At 43.9% G+C, this 14,796-nt stretch overlaps 1 long non-coding RNA gene across 1 annotated transcript in view; it reads left to right on the forward strand.

The window, feature by feature from the left end:
• The window catches only part of LOC147002856 (uncharacterized), a 15,715-nt gene extending 2,291 nt beyond the window's left edge, over positions 1–13,424 (forward strand). The window contains exons 2-3 of the long non-coding RNA XR_015047815.1: positions 1,738–1,859; positions 13,078–13,424. This is a non-coding gene — a long non-coding RNA (uncharacterized LOC147002856). The remainder of the gene's footprint in view (positions 1–1,737; positions 1,860–13,077) is intronic.
• Positions 13,425–14,796: the final 1,372 nt, after the last annotated feature.

Consider the following 14,796-nt stretch of genomic DNA (forward strand, 5'->3'; position numbering starts at 1 on the left):
TCCTAGAAAATCAGGACACACTGGCTCAAACAGTTACACAGTTTTTACGGTTTGGTATAGCAGGACTTCCCACCTGCCAGTGGTATAAGTAATAACACAGAGGCTTTTTAATATTTTAAAGCTTAGGCCTTTTAGCTAGGGCAGTCCTCCAGCAAGCCATGTAGTTTATTTAACCCTACTAACCCTGGAACTCTGTCCTGACACCTGGCTAGCTCTACCTCTCTGTTCTACTCTGATTTATTCATTTACCTTTGTATACCTCTCGATTCTCAATTCTTTTCTCAGTGCCTCTGTGTCTGTCTCTGCCTCGGTCTGTCTCTCCCTCTCCCCACCCGCCCCCCTATCTCTCTTTTTCTCTCTCAGAAGTTTCACCCTCCGCTTCCTGCCAGCAATTGGCCTGCCATCAGCTCTTTATTACAGGCAATCAGATTCAATCTAGATTGTCCATAGCTACTGAGGAAGGATGAATATTTATAAATTATGAGGACTGTAATGGGCCATAGAAGTAACAATACCAAGATCGTGTCATTGTTTAACTCTCTTCAGGTACAACATCAAAAATTGAATATTCAGAGGCATATCTTCACACAACGTGCCCTAACAGTTTAGTTTGTTGTTTGTTTGTGTTTTGTTTTGTTTTGAAACAAAATTTCACTATGTAGTCTTGATTGGCCTGGACCTTGATCTGTAGATCAGGCTGGCCTTGAACTCAGAGACTTGCCTGTCTCTGCTACCTCCCTGTTTTGTTGCTTGAGGCAGGTGGGCCTTGCACTGGTGATCCCACTGCCTCTGCCTCCCCGGTGCTGGGATAACAAACCTAGGGCACCATGCCCTCCTACAGATTTTCCATTTGCCAACAAAGACAGCAAAGCAACTGTCTTTCCTGAATGTTAAATATGGAAATAGCTGCTCATCCTGAGACATTTAGGGTTCCTAATTGTGGTTTTTGTTACTTTTCCTGGTGCTGTGATTTAAAATATCCTTTAAAAGGTGATGTAAGGAAGAAAGTTTTATTGCGTTTAGTGTTTGATCAGGACTGATCAGGTGATGTGAAAAGAGACCTACCTGCAAAGAAGCAGTTGTCTTTCATTAGCACAATGGAGGCAGCAGCTGTCTCGAGAGTGGAGGTTGTACAGAAGCACAGGGGACTTGGGAGTTTCAGAAATGTTGGTACATGATTTCATATGCAGATTTCCCACCTAAAGTCCATGTTGGCCTTCCTGTTTACTGGCTCGGAACTTCCTGCGGAAGCTATCTGCTGTCAACTTTTGGGTCAAGAATTTCTTAGCTCCCCTGAGGCTTTAAGTCATTAGCCATTAGCTACAGTTGGGGAAGTCCTAGCAGCAGGAGCCAGGGTCACAAGAACCTGGGTTAAGAAGCAGAATTGCTTGCTGGTGTCATTAACCCTTCAGTCTGGAGGCAGGGGATCTCTGTGACTTTAAAGTCAGTGTATAACAAAGCAGAAGCTACATTGCGATTAAGGTGCCACATTGTTATACATTGTTACTAAGTCTCTAGACCTTACAAAAATAAGTTTCCATTTCCTAAACCTAAGTGTCCTGCAAACTGATAGGCTATTTCTCCACCTCAGAATGTATGGATTATATGGGCAGGAGCCTCTGGGCCCCTGGGCTGGAAAGTTCAAGGTTAGGGGTAGAGACTGAGGGATGCTGGGAGAACCTGGAGGCCAGATCTGCTTTGATATGTAAAATATGCTCCTCCAATCTTTTCTCCCAGGTCAAAACCAAACCATCATTTTCAACCTCCGCTGAACCTGTAACCCCATGATGTGTGCCCACGCCTTTGTCTTGATAAACTCCTGAGCCTGTGATATGTGATCACCCTTTTGCTTTACGAAGGTGTGTCTTCCCAGGTACCTTGATGGCTCCCCTTTGACATAATGTGTTCTTGCTCTTTATTTTTATTGCTTCCTTTCTAGCAGCCTCATATCCTGACAGCTGTTTCCTGTCACAATTATCTACCCCAAGGCAGCCTTGAGCCCTGGGTGACCCCATTCTCTGTCCAATGCTAACAGCCAATTATCAAATTGCTAATTATCTAGTTGTTAATTAATAATTATCTAGCAGCTGTTTTCTATCAACTCAATAAAAAGGACCCCAAAAGCCAGGGAGGGGCTGCTATCTGAAATACTGATTTGGGGTGAGGCAGCTGTCTGGTGGATCCCTTGTGCCTTTAATTCCTGATTTTCTATATATGTTAATGGTTTTGTTTGTTTGTTTTTATTATTGTTTTATTTAATCCTTATTGTTCACATCTGTAGTCCCAGCTACTTCTGAGGAAGAGGCAGGAGGATCATTTGTTTCTGTTTTTGTTTTTTGTTTGTTTTTAAAGATTTATTTATTTATTATATGTAAGTACACTGTAGCTGTCTTCAGACACTCCACAAGAGGGTGTCAGATCTCATTACGGATGGTTGTGAGCCACCATGTGGTTACAGGGATTTGAACTCAGGACCTTCAGAGGAGCCCCCGGGAGGATCATTTGTACCCAGGGGTTAAAGGCCATCTTAGAGGAAAGAGGTCAAGGAAGAGGGAGGAAGCAGTGTGTGTGTGATTATAGAGTTTTCCTCCTCATGTGTCTCAAAACAGACAAACAAACCGGGCATGGTAGTGCATGTCTTTAGTCCCATAATCTGGGAGGCAGAAGCAGAAGGATCTCTGTGAGTTTGGGGTCAGCCTATCTACATAGCAAACTCCAGTACAGCCAGGACAATAGAGATCCTGTCACAAAACAACACAACATACCATCCTATCCTCGGTTTTCATTTCGTTGCCTCTCACTTGACATACTGTTCAGAGCCAGAGCCTGGAGTTTGTCCTTAACATCCCCATTTCCCTCCAGCCTTACAGTCAACACACCAAGTGCCTGTAAAACAAAAACATGGTTGTCTGTCAGGCTTCTGGCCCTGCTTTGCATCTCTATTCAGTTGTAGAGCACAATTCATCTACTGTCCATATCCATGGAGTCCACTGGCCTCTGCTGTTGCAACTGCCGAGTTTTTCTAATGTCTGCAGCCTGGTGTGGTGGATGGAGCATGCCTCTAATTCCAACACTCGGGAGTCTGCGCTGAGAGTCTGAGGAAGAGCAAGGTGGTGCAGCAGGTAAAGGCACTTGTCACCAGGTCTGACTATGAGGCTTCGAGCTCTAGAACCCATATGGTGGAAAGAGAAGTCCAGCTCCTCCAACATGTCCTCTGAGCTCCACACTCGTGTCACAGCAGACATGCATCTGTGCATGCACACAGTAAATAAACGTGACATGGGATAAAACTTTAACTAAGGCCGGGAGTGGGGGCACATACGTTAGTCCCTCAACTTAGAAGGCAGAGGCAGACAGTTCTAGACCAGCCAAGGCCACATAGCCAGACCCTATCTTTGAAACGCACACACACACACACACACACATACACAAGGCCACATAGCCAGACCCTATCTTTGAAACACACACACACACACACACACACACACACACACACACACACACGGCCACATAGCCAGACCCTATCTTTGAAACACACACACTAACTAGAAGAAGATGGTGTCCATCATAACAACTGCAGCATTCAAGTGCCTACATGCACAATATACACAAAGTAAAAATATATCACAAAATAATTTTTAAAAATGTATTCTTAGGGGGTTAGAGAGATGGCTCTGGCTGCTCTTCCAGATATCCCGAGTTTAATTCTCAACAACCACATGGTGGCTCATAACCATCTATAATGAGATCTGGTGCCCTCTTCTGGGCTGCAGGCATACATGCAGGCAGAATGCTGTATACAAAATACACAATCTAAAAAAATTTTATTCTTCTTTCATATATCCCCACTGAAGTTTCCCTTCCCTCTTCTCCTCCCAGCCCCTCCCCCTCCCCTTTTCTTCTCCCCTAGAGCCACTCCTCTTCCATTTCCCTTCAGAAAAGGAGGCCTCCTAGTCATCATGGCAGAACAAGGTACAAGACTGGGCACAAAGCCCATATGAAAGCTTGACGAGGCTACCCAGTAGGAGGAGTAAGATCCCAAAAGCAGGCAGCAGAGCCAGAGACACCCCAGCCCCACCGACAAAAATAACTTTCTAAGATTCCCAATTTGAGCCTGGTGGTGATGGCACATACCTTTAATCCCAGCACTCAGAAGGCAGAGGCACGTAGATCTCTGTGAGTTTGAGGCCAACCTGGTCTAAAAATCAAGTTCCAGGACAGCCAGGACTACACAGAGAAACCCTGTCTCAAAATTAAAAAAAAAAAAAAAATCCAGTTTGAGGCTAGCCTTGGTACATAGTGAGTTCCAGGGTTCTGTACCAGCCTGGACTATATAGTAAAACCTTGTCTCAAAAAAGGTCCCCTAAAATGTTGGGGTGGGGTTGTAGTTCAGTTGGTAAAGTACTTGCCTAGCAGGTACAAAGCTTTGGGTTTGATTCTCAGGTGCATAGATCGGGTATGATGGATCAGGTTTGTAGTATGGTACTCAGGCCCACAAAGATCAGAAGTTTAAGGTCATCTTCAGCAACAGAGGGGATCCAAGACAGTCCAGGCTACAAGAGGCCCAATCTAAACATGAATTAAAAAGCTTCCTATTAGCCGGGCGTGGTGGCGCACGCCTTTAATCCCAGCACTCGGGAGGCAGAGGCAGGCGGATTTCTGAGTTCGAGGCCAGCCTGGTCTACAAAGTGAGTTCCAGGACAGCCAGAGCTATACAGAGAAACCCTGTCTCGAAAAAACAAAAAACAAAAAAGCTTCCTATTGTTCTAATCCCAGTTACTGGTTTTCCCTGATCTATTTTATGAGGGCACTGTGGGGCTTTCGTCAGTCACAGTGATGCCTGTGTGGCATTCATCAGCCAGAGCGATGGAGCTGTGCTGAGATCACAGGAGAGCCCGTGGGAGCTGAACCTCACTACCTTGTGGGTATTCTGATCAAATTAGGTCAGCAGTCTTTGGTAACAAATGTTCTACCTTCTACCCAATCTCGCTGATCCCATTATCTGGTTTTGATTAGTAAGACTGGCCTGGAATTCCAGGGCTAGAACCATCCTCCGACCTCAGACTCCTGAATAGCTGGGGTAGGGTGTAGAGGGTCACACCTCTACATTCACCCAGGTTGCTTGTTTGTTTAAGGCATGGTCACTCTATATAGTCCTGGAGTTAGATATGTAGACCAGGCTGGTCTCAAACTCCTTCCACCTTTGCCTCCCCAGTGCTGGGACTAGCATACACCCATCACACCTGGCTTCCTTATGTCTTTTTCATTGCTTTTGTTTCTAAACCTGTCCTTGTGTCTATATTTTTAAACTTTACTTTTAATTTTTATCTTATTTTATGTGTATGGGTATTTTGCCTTCACGTATGCCTATGTGCTGCCGCTCACATGCCTGGAGCCTACACAGGGCAGGGGTTGTCAGATCCTCTAGAACTGGAGTTATGTATGACTGTGAGCCACCACCTGAGTACTGGCATCAAACCTGGGCTGTCTGAAGAGTGCCCTTAGCCACCGAGTCATCTCTCCAGCCCTGTGACTTACAACGATTACTACCATTTGTGTCTTAGAACAATTATTGCCATCCTTTTTTTTTTTTCTGTATTTTTAAGACAGATGAGCTAGGTAGTCCAGGCTGGCTTTGAATTTGCATTCTTTCTGCCTCCTGAATGCTGCTGTCACTGGCCTGTGCCACCAAGCTTTGTTTTGAAGTTATTTAGACCCCTGAAAAAGGATAATTGTATCCAACTTTTGGAGGTCACACACACTGCCATGTTGAGCAACCTCATGCCTGTTTCCTTGTGGCCTAGAACGTATATCTACTAGTAAGAGAGAACAATAAGATCTTCAATAGTCTCAGAGTCTATCTGACCAGAGTGGTCTTTTTGAAATGCAGGAGTGTTCATGTCCTAGTATCCCTATTTCCTGTCCCACTTCCTTCTCTCCCAACCCATCCCTGATCCACATTAGCAGCTGCTACAAGCAGCACACCAGCAGCTTGGCTCTTCTTCAGCACTCCCCTCCCACAGAGCCTCTGTAAAGGCTCAGAGAGCATTTCTCTCCCTCCCTCTTTTCTTCTTCTTCTTATTCCTCCTCCTCAGCCCCCTTCTCCCCCTCCTCCTTTTTCTATGACTCATTTATTTTTAAATTTTTGTTTGTTTGTTGTTTTTCAAGACAGGGTTTCTCTGTGTAGCCCTGGCTGTCCTGGAACTCACTCTGTAGACCAGGCTGGCCTTGAACTCAGAAATCCGCCTGCCTCTGCCTCCCAAGTGCTGGGATTAAAGGCGTGTGCCACCACCGCCCGGCATTTATTTTTAAATTTTTATGCACATGAGTAAGCATATGTATGCACTCGCACATATGTGAGCAGTACCCAGAAGAGCACTTTGGATCATTTGGACCTGGAATTACAGATGGTTGTGAGTTGTCATATAGGTGCTGGGAACCCAAGCCAGGTTCTCTGAAAAAGCAGAGGATACTCTTAATTGCTAAGCCATCTCTCTCTCCAGCCCCAACTCTCCCTTCTTTACCTCCATGTCTCTTACACACTACAGATCCTCCTGACTGGGTTAACCTCTCTTCCAGTCTCTCACAATATTGTGTAGATCTGTCACTGTTTTAGGCAGTGGAAGCATAGGCCATGGTAGAGGTGTGTGCTTCTGGGAATTGAACTCAGGGCCTTGGGCATGCTAGGCAAATACTCCTAAGCAAGAAGTCATAGTGAAAGACCCACAACGTGAGGACTCCCCCACGTTCTGACTCAGGAGAAGCGACACCCCAAAATCACCCACAAGAAACGATCTTGCTGCAAATTGCAAGAGGATTTTTATTCAAGAGCGCTCTCGGGCCCATGGCCATATACCACGCAGGGGTAGAGGACCATGGCGCCCCGAGTAACTGAGTAAGGGGGTATTTAAAGGAAGAAACCACAACTCAAGGAGGTGGGGAGGGCGTTGTTGGAAAATACCAAAAATACCAGTTAAGAGTCACAAGGAAGTATAAAGTCACAAGTGTCAGGTTATCTCTCAAGACAGTTTCTAAGAGCCCCTAACAATCTAAGAGCCCCTAAAGATAGCACATTTGCATTGCAGGTTCCAGTAATGGTCAGGGTGCCATTCTTTGAATGAACACTCTTTGAACCCAGGAAGCGGGTGGGTGGAGGAAGGAATGTCACTTGTTGCGGCCCGCCCGCGGTCCACAACACGAACGGTTCACTAAGAATGGCAGTTCCCTGCAAAGAGAGGAATCTAGACGGGGCGGAAGAAACAATGGAGTCAAGACAAGACTCTGATCAAGACTCAATTTAATATTTCCAGACACTCAGTTTATAAAGGAAGGGGGAGGGAACCCAATTTCCCGCCAAGTAACTCAGGGTCCAGTAGCAGGACGAACACGTGTGTGACTCCAGGCAGCAGAGACGGGTTCCAGCAGTGGGCGTGGCAGGACGAATGAGCCGGTAGCTCCACCCTTGAGCAGGCAGGTTCCAGGCTGGGGGGAAGGGAGGCCACATTTCCCCCCATTAGATAACAAAACAAAAATAAAAAAAAAAGGGGTGGCCTGTGGCAGAAAAATTATCTATGTTCAATAGTTCTGCCTGAGTTCCTAGGGCTAAAGAAAAAACTTGTTTCCGTGGGGTTCCCTAACTTTTCTAATGGTAAACTGTATCTGGCTAAGACTGTCTTTAAGGCACTGACTGAATAGCAGCACTGGGCTGTAGGCTCTGACTTTATAATGCTAATTAGTGCTGAATAGGTAGCTACCTGTTTGCATTTTAAGTAGGGCGTTGGAACCCTGGCTGAGTTTAGCTAAACGATTTTTGGAATAACACTGAACTGATAATCCTCTGCAATTTTGGGTAAAAGGCAGGGGAAAATGAGAAGGGGTTAAGACCAGCTCTTTAGTACAAGGCCAATTGGCTTTTTTATTATTTGGGTGGGAGGCAGTGAAGGGCTTGCCCTTACGACAGCAAGGTCTCCAATCTCTCTCCCCCCTATTAATTAAGTTTAAATAGGCAATGCTTAACAGAGGTGATCAAATGATTTTCTCATCCGTAGATGAGTGGGCCTTTAACCTTGACTTGGGTGGACATTAGCCTGATTCCTCCCGTGAGCATTGTAACGACTCACATCTGTGGCTCTTGGTATCTTTTGGGGAGGGGAGGCAGAGCCTTAAGTATTTTTGGTTTTTAGCTGGAATCGGATACCAACCTCCGTCAAATCAGGTGTGTCGCACAGGGAACTCAGAAACGGTCAAACTGGACCTTCCCTCCGCAGTAATCTCCTGCGCCAAGCGGTACCCATACCGTATTCATATGATTATGAATCAGTATCGCAATTCTGAGTTATTGCGAGGTCTCTATATGAGACTTGTCAACCTCAGATTTAGCAAGGCCTAGACAAGAATTATGTCAGTATTAACACCATTAATTTTGGTTAAAATAGGAGCTGAAAGTCTTTCCTCTTCATCTCTGTTATTCCCAGTAGCCTAAGGAACTAAGGACACCTTGCAGTAACAGCAAGGGTGAAAAGCCAGAGGCCAGCTAAGGGACTAAGCCTATATCTATCAAAATAAGAACTAATCTTTGTAAATATATATGAAATTTCTACTTCCCTAGCTCTCCTGGTAAATCTAAATCTTATCTTAGACTGAAAATCCACATGCTGGGATGTCCCTGGAAGGGAGATTAGCAGAACCACCTGTTTGCTCGTAGGGGCGGGGCGGAGAACCGGAGAATGTAGATTGACCTGCTTGAGAGAAGGAAGAATTCTAAACAATGAGAGTGTAGCAATGTAAATTTTCTGTTTGGAGAAGTCAAGGTACTTTATTTAGATGCAAATTGTAAAGCTAAAGTTAATCTCCGGCCTCTTGTAGGGGAATTGGCTCAGAGGAAACAGTGTTTTTTGAGAGCTTCCACTCCCAGCTCAAGAGGAATTTTAGTCTTTAGAATGATACTTACGAGGAGAGACAGAATCTGTGTTTACCTGACGAATTAATCTCTCTGGTAGCCACCGTGCTTCATCTTCATCTCGTGAAAAAACACAAACCGAGCCTCTTCCCCAGATTAGAACTGGATCTGGACCCTTCCATTTATTAGTCAGGGCGTCCTTCCATTTTACCAATGCATAAGAATTAGAAGTAATTGGGTGCCAGTGGCGTTCCGCTGCAGACTGACCTTTAATGTCAGTTTGCAAAAAGTTTAGGACAAATAAGGTAAAGGCAAGATGAGCCTTTGGTGACCTTGGGGGATATGCTCTGAATTAACTTTGCTAGGTAATTTAGAATATAGGAATCTCTAATAATTGAACTGAATATTAGACCAGTCTAAGATTGAGTTAGAATGGCTGGTCAAACTGAAGAAGAGTGAAAAATCATTATGACTCTATTAAATGACTAATTTTACTAAGTCTGAATATACAGTCTCTGATGTACTATTGCCATAAAGTTAAAAGGCTAGAAGCTAGTCTAAACTGGAAAAATGACAAGCAAGGATGGATCTAAAACATGAATTTAATTTTTTAGTCCTTTTAATCAGGACACTGAGTTAACTTACCTGTCAGCTCAGCACACGAATTACCAATATGCTTCTGTAGAGTTCTGTGGAGAGAACCTGTTTTTCCCTTTTCTAATAAGGTAGCTGTTTTAGGATCAATCTATAAGCCAATAAGTAGACCCTTTTAAGATACTAAAAAGCATTTATTAAATTTGACATTTTAATCTCAAATTTTGAAAATAAAGGTATGTTTTAAATAGTGTGCATGGAAATGCACTAAATAGTATATATGGGGATACAATTTCTCTCTTTTGTCTTTTAAGAGGTTAAAGTTTAAAATTTTACAATATCTAACCTTTTGAATTAATAACTTTTTGGACAAAACATTTTAAATATTTGGCTGTAAAGGGGCAGTGACTGATTGCACTTTCAATCATTTTTCTTTCTTTTTTTTTTTTTTTGTTTGTTTTTCGAGACAGGGTTTCTCTGTGTAGCCCTGGCTGTCCTGGCACTCACTTTGTAGACCAGGCTGGCCTCGAACTCAGAAATCCGCCTGCCTCTGCCTCCCGAGTGCTGGGATTAAAGGCGTGCGCCACCACGCCCGGCTCAATCATTTTTCTTAAGGAACGGTTGTAACTAGAAGGCTAGAAAAGTTATTAAGAGTCACACGTGCATAATTTATTTATTTATTAACTAGAAATATGTATAAGCAATTGTAAATTTGAGAATTAATAGTATCTGAGGGACGAACAATTTTAAGTAATTATGAACTCAGAGATATAGCATTGACTATTAATATATAAATTAAGGTTTGATTGTTCAGCATTTTAAAACACCATCTACAGCACACAACCAGATTATTTGTGCTGGAATAGGGGCAACTGTGTGTCTTAAGACTCCGCTCCACAGCAGCTAGTTGGGCCCACGTGGCCAACGATCGGCTGGGAGGATGAGAAAAATGACTTTACAATAATGTTTTTTTCTGGCCAAAGAATTGTCTTGGGCACAACTAAATTTTAATTACCAATTAACAACAATTATAAAAGCTTTCTTTATTTCCTGCAAAACCCCTTGCAGCAAACCAAAACACCAAATAACAAAAGGATACTGTCTCTGAATCTTTTGGGTGAGAGCAAGGATTTAAGGTAAACTTCCCTTGAGAAGCATTAGTTAATAAAATACTTTCCACTTAGGAAACAATATATACTGAAAGATTAAAACTTTTGGCTTCTTGTAAAGAAGCAGAAACAATAAACATTTTTCTTACATAATGTAAAGCTATATTAGCCATACGTAGAGACAAAATTTTCTAGTGATTACCAGTTTACTAGAAGCAAAAATCTTTGAATTTAAGCATTATTTTAAACATCTGAATAGATCTGTAACACTGTTAAAAAGAAATTTTCTTGAACACAGGGAAAAACTTTTTTAGGCATTGTTTGCAAAACAAAAGAAAAGGCCACAAGCCGCTCTGGGACTGCCCAGAGCCCTGTATTGACTCAAAGGTAAAATACTTTTTAATCTGAGCATCAATCTTAAATTTGCAATCAAACTGCAAGCTGCAGTCAATGGAACAATGGCAGTTTTAACCATAATTTTTAAGTTTTTGTGCAAGGTTAGGATAATATCTACAACTTTGGGAAAGCAAAACCTATGTTTAAAACAATTTATCACTGTTAAAATCAATATTAGAAGCATTACTATCATATTACGAAGTTTGGATATCAATTAATACCTATGAATACCTATTAAAGCAAGCTTTAACGCTTTAATAAAGAGGCATTGCTTTATATCTTATCTTAAATTTTACTATTTAGGATAGGAACCACATTTATCAATTTTTGAGTTAAGAAAATCTTTTTCTGAGGAGGCCTTCTCTGATAGGCACTCCTCCTGAGATACCACAAGTTCCGCCTGAGGGCAATTTAGCCCTGGGGAAGTTGCATCTTTTATAGCATCATTTACAAGCGCCCAGAGACCTAGGGTAAAATTATCTGTCAGAGCGATATTCAGGGCCTCACCAACTTTCTCCCAGGTTCCACAATCTATCGTTTCTTCTTCTTTGAACCATGGACAACAGCTATCTATCTTATCTAAAAAATTTCTGACTTTGAACCCTTCTTTCTTCCACCTAAGCAGTTTTCTAAAAAACTGCGGCACACCGCCTGTCTCCGTATCTAGTTCCGATTTACGAAACTGCTGACCCCAAGCAGAAACAGTGTTGGGTCAGCACTGCTTCAAACTTGTTCGTATCCTACCGCATCCTCAGCAACACTTTACAAAACTGAAATTTTTTAGGCTAGCGCTAGCATGTGTACCTGTCCGTTGCTCCGATGCTCCTCCGATACGAAGATTCTTTCCTTTCTTGAGCTCCACACAGCAGTCGTTTCTCTTAGCATCCCTCTGCCATTCTTCAGGTCCCAGTTCTGGCGCCAACTGTTGCGGCCCGCCCGCGGTCCACAACATGAACGGTTCACTGAGAATGGCAGTTCCCTGCAAAGAGAGGAATCTAGACGGGGCGGAAGAAACAATGGAGTCAAGACAAGACTCTGATCAAGACTCAATTTAATATTTCCAGACACTCAGTTTATAAAGGAAGGGGGAGGGAACCCAATTTCCCGCCAAGTAACTCAGGGTCCAGTAGCAGGACGAACACGTGTGTGACTCCAGGCAGCAGAGACAGGTTCCAGCAGTGGGCGTGGCAGGACGAATGAGCCGGTAGCTCCACCCTTGAGCAGGCAGGTTCCAGGCTGGGGGGAAGGGAGGCCACAGTCACTATCTGTTTTATGACCAGCACCTGGAGCACTAAGCCACAAAGGCTACACTCCCAAGCTTGGGCCCAAAAGCCTCGAATTTTGCTATACTTCTTCAATAGCTTCGCCGGGCGTGGTGGCACATGCCTTTAATCCCAGAACTCGGGAGGCAGAGGCAGGCGGATTTCTGAGTTCAAGGCCAGCCTGGTCTACAAAGTGAGTTCCAGGACAGCCAGGGCTATATAGAGAAACCCTGTCTCGAAAAACCAAAAAAAAAAAAAAAAAGAAGTCATAGCTTCTGCCTATCAGTTACAGTATTTGATTCATGTCTGCCCTGTCTTTTATTCCTTTGATATTAAATTTGTGAAGGCTAGGTTCCTTTCTGCATTCTCGGCATGGCATTTATGAAAATATTTAAGTAAACAAGGCAGTGGTGCACTTGGCAGGCAGAGGCAGGCCAGTCTCAGAGTCGGAGGCCAGCTTGGTCTTCATAGTGAGAAATTTTCTTCTTCTTTATTTATTTAATTTCTATGGGTACACACCCATAGAAGTCAGATACACCAGAAGAGGGCATCGGATCCCTTTACAGATGGTTGTGAGCCACCATGTGGTTGCTGGGAATTGAACTCAGGATCTCTGGAAGAGCAGCTGGCACTCTTAACCATTGAGCCATCTCTCCAGCCTGAGGCATTTTCTTCTTAAATAAAAGAGCACATGAAGATGCGGTTCTTGCTTGGGAAGGCTGTGGCAAGCAGCGTTTTGGTGGAAGATCTGCTACAGACTGTGTTCTTCAGCTTTGCAGGACCAGGAATTGATTGCATTCTATCATCGATTCCTCAGGATAGATTCCCAGTAATGCGAGAGATGGAGTCCGCTGAGTCATTTGGGGAGAAGAGTGGAACTTACCAGAATATTCCCTTTTCCTGGAAAAGCCTCGGCATGTAAGGAAATCAGTTTCTCTGTGCAATCCTCTCAAATGTCACGGGCACAGGATGTTACATTCAAATCCTTCTCCAAAGAATCTCGAAACCTCATAGAAAAGGCAGGCATGGCAGCCCATGTCTGTGATCTCAGCACAGGGGAGGCAACTCAGGAGGACTGTGAGTTTGAGAATATCTGGGTTACACAGAGGATGCCAGGCCAGCATATTCTATGTTGCAAGACTGTCTCAAACACGGGGTGGGAAATAAAAATGTTGCACTGGAATGCCAAGACTTATATTCAGTCCTTAGCACCGTGGGCCTGGGGTTGGGAGTGGAGGTGTTACGGAGATCTTTCCAGAAGCACACTGAGACATTCCAGAGCTGCTTTACAGAACCCCTCCTGTTGCTGAGTTCCACAGCAAAAGCTTTGCTCACAGCATCACTCTGCTTGCCTCTTACCGGGAAACGTCCTTACGCCTGAAGGCTGTGGGCATCTCTCAGTCTCTCCCTCACCATGACCACACAACACTCATTTCATCATATATGGCCTCCCTTGGCAGGCTGGTAGAGGAGAGTGATTTTAATTTAATGAGGTTGGAGCCTGGTGCACAGACAAAAGTCACATTATAACCAGAAGGTGTCATAGTATGCATGGAATCCAAGGACAGAAGGAAGGGGTGAAACACAGGAACTCATGACAGTTGCCTTATGTCTGCTTCTCCTTTACAAACTTGGACAAAGTCTGCAACCCACAATACATAGTGGAGAAAATAAACTTCTCCATAACCCAGCCTAGGCTATAGCCACTATAGAGAGTCTGGTATATAGTTTACTGTCTCTCCTTTTCATGCTCAGTAAATGAAAAAACATTTTTTTTTTGTATAAAAACAAAACAAAACAAAACATTTCAAAGCCAGGTGTGGTGTCACATGCCCAGAATCAACCCCAACACTCTGGTAGCTAAGGCAGGAAGATCAGAGTTCAAGTCAGCCTGGGCTACAAATCAAGACTGTTCACAGACAGACAGACAGACAGACAGGTCTATGGAAGCCTGCTGGGTGTGTTGGGTAGTGCTGAGACTCCAGGGTGTGGAGGCAGTGTTTAGGACAGGTTCCTCAATGCTACCCTGGGCATCCCTACCCTCCAGAAACACACCCTGGCAATGCCGCTGCATTGTTAGCTTTTCCAAGAAGCCTTCACAAAAAAAAAATTAGCAGTGCCATGCTGCCCACATACCTCTTGCCCTGGCACTGAGCACTTAAGTCTCCTCCAAGATGGGGCATGGTGGCCCAGGACTGTAATCTCAGCATGCAGGAAGCCAAGAAGGATAGCCATTTAGAAGACAGGTTCAGTCTGGGCATGGAGGTACATGCATTTAATCCTAGCACTCTGCAGCCAAAGGCAGAGCAGTGCTCTGTAAGTTCCAGGCCAGCCTGGTCTACACAGTGAGTTTCAGGACAGCCAGACCTATATAATGGAGAGATGGTTCCTGAGAGATATCGCACTGTATCTGTTTCTCAGTCCCCAAAGTGTAATCTAAAATCTAAATTTAACCCAAAACTGCAGCGTCTTTCTGCCTCTGTAAAACTAGTAGAACTAATTGCTAAGAAATGTAACTTGGCGTGGGAACCCAAGA

Source organism: Mus caroli, unplaced genomic scaffold (assembly GCF_978045245.1).
Source record: "Mus caroli unplaced genomic scaffold, Mus_caroli_1 scaffold_8, whole genome shotgun sequence".
Classification (NCBI taxonomy): Eukaryota; Metazoa; Chordata; class Mammalia; order Rodentia; family Muridae; genus Mus; species Mus caroli.